The following is a 2,504-nucleotide window of genomic DNA, read 5'->3' as shown; positions in this document are numbered from 1 at the left end:
CCCAGTTTCTTTCCCTTTTCAACAAAGAGATCGGTTCCTTACAAATGTGTGTACCGGGTTACCCCCTTTTCCCTTTTCAGCCTACAAAGCGGCTGGATAGACAGTCTATACTACTTTCCGCCCCTCTCCTCATTGAACCACGTCCTAGATTCTTGCTCCAGCCCACCGCACCCTTCTTTCCTCTTTGAACCAAGACCTAGATTCGACTACAGATCGAAAAAGATCCACATGCAGCTAGAGCAACGACAGTTTCAAAGAAACTTATACCTTAGGGTCGTCGGGATGTGGCAAGGCATGCGGCGGGAGGCTGGATCTGCCCACACTACGTACGACAGCGAGGAAGAAGGGGTCGGTGGCCCTCCAACACAGGCACTGGGTGAAAGAGAACAGCGCAGCCGGCAGTGGATTACCTCCCTCGCCGAAGGCGATAGAGTGAATGCTGGACCTCCTCTCCTTCCCGGTGCGACGGGATACGGACGCCTCCTTCACCAGCTGTGAGGGGGGAGAGAGAGACAAGAGGCCAACGCATTCTTGTTTAGATCTGGTGAAGAGAGGGTGAGCGACTGTGAATATAGCAAACCCTAGCAAATGAACGCTGTGCCTCCAGCGTGTAACATATATGTAGTGCGGCGAGCGTGTGGAGAGTGCAAACCCTAGCGAACAAGCGCTGAGGCTCCCGCTTATATATATACTACTGTAGTACGGACAGAGCTCTGGTGCCTTCAGTGCACCTTCTTTTGGCTGTATGACAGGTGAGCCAGCCACATTTTGGGCCCACCTGTTGTAAATCTAAAGGCAGGTGCACTAAGTCAATGAAGCCACGTCCATATAGTACTCTCGTGTATACGACTAAAATATAGTGGAGTGGTTTTCTTATTCTCTCCATAACAATCATTTTAAATTGTGTAAGTACGAAACAAAACTCTTTATTTAATGTACGGTGAAGAAACCTAGTACTACTTCCGATTAACTAACGATCCACACCCACGCGTCCTGGTCGCACCTCCTGTCCTTCACGTGTGGTACACTACCCTCCCTTAAGAAAACTCGATCAAAAACACGCCCCCGCTTCCAGGTCGCGAGAGTCGTCGCGCACACACACATAGACATAGACATGCATATCAGTGTTTACGTAAAATTCCATTTCCATCTCCATCTCCAATCATATTTGTCCAACTGGCACATTATTTACGTTGTTAATTATATACGCAGCAATATTAACGTACAACATCTCTTGTTTGCGCATGTCCGGACCGTTGCCACGGCCGGTCCTGACCAACCAGAACCCTCTTCATCACCGGCGCGTGCTTCCCACCCGAAACGGTCAGTGCCGCATTCATGCCCGGCCAGAGCGGACACGACCTCTCACTAGCACCGGCATTGAAGCGGCGTGCTGGCCGAGAGAGTGTCGCCCGCGCCGCTTCCGGGTGCACGCAGCTGCTCCGCATTCAAAGGTCGCAATAGCCGGCTACAACATGCGCGATCTCTTCCAATAGTAAGTTCTTGGGAGTCCGTGCTACAGCTAGCTGTCCTCCCCCAATTCATCAATCTCTTCCAGTAGTGCTAGTACTCCATGGCGCGATCCATCAACAAGCAGGCGGGAAAGTTATGGTATACTACTCGGTTTGCGGTGAGTGGCATGCCGAGCGACCGTGTGGAGTCGGGCCGTGGAGGAGGGGGAGACACGAACACGACAGACGTGATTTAAATGCTGGTTTTGCTTGATGGCGCGATCCAACGAAACAAAACGTTAGTTTCTCTCCATTTCCATTTTTTCTCCGAAAAAACGGAAACTTTTCCACTCCATTTTCATTCCTATTCCAAGGTTGCCCCGTTACAACATTCCATCAAATACAAAGGAAAACTAACACGCATGCTGATGCATCTCAAAGATTCCCAGATCATAGCCAATATTTACTTCACAACTAAAGAAAAAAGTTGTGAGAGCGTGTATGATAGAAAAACTACTGATGGGGTCACTACGACTTAAACCCTAAACCCTAAACATGATTTAATTTCCTGGCCAGGTAGAACCTGTCGAAGGAAAGACGACTGACACCCTCGGATCATACAATGCTTTTGTGCAGTTCCACTAAAATTGACCTGAGCATCCCTGATGGCAAAGATATTGAAGAAGTGTGATTAGAATAATAGTACTGGCACTAGTTCATGAGACATAAACTCATCACAAGTAGAAGCCGGTAGAAGTAGAGAAAGATCGACATGGAGATGGAGCTACGGCAGTGGAGCAAGCCGGCCACTGGTAGAAAAAGGGCCTGTTGTCCCGGTTCGTAAGGGCCTTTTATCCCGGTTCTGGAACCGGGACTAAAGGGTCGGTACTAATGCCCTGTCCCTTTAGTCCCGGTTCAATCCAGAACCGGGACAGATGGGCCTCCACGTGGCCTGTGCGCAGAGCCCAGGCAGGAGACCCTTTGGTCCCGGTTGATGGCACCAACCGGGACCAATAGGCATCCACGCGTCAGCATTTCTGTGGCTGGGGTTTT

Source organism: Triticum dicoccoides, chromosome 1A (genome assembly GCF_002162155.2).
Source record: "Triticum dicoccoides isolate Atlit2015 ecotype Zavitan chromosome 1A, WEW_v2.0, whole genome shotgun sequence".
NCBI classification, from domain to species: Eukaryota; Viridiplantae; Streptophyta; class Magnoliopsida; order Poales; family Poaceae; genus Triticum; species Triticum dicoccoides.
This window is presented reverse-complemented; position numbering follows the sequence as displayed.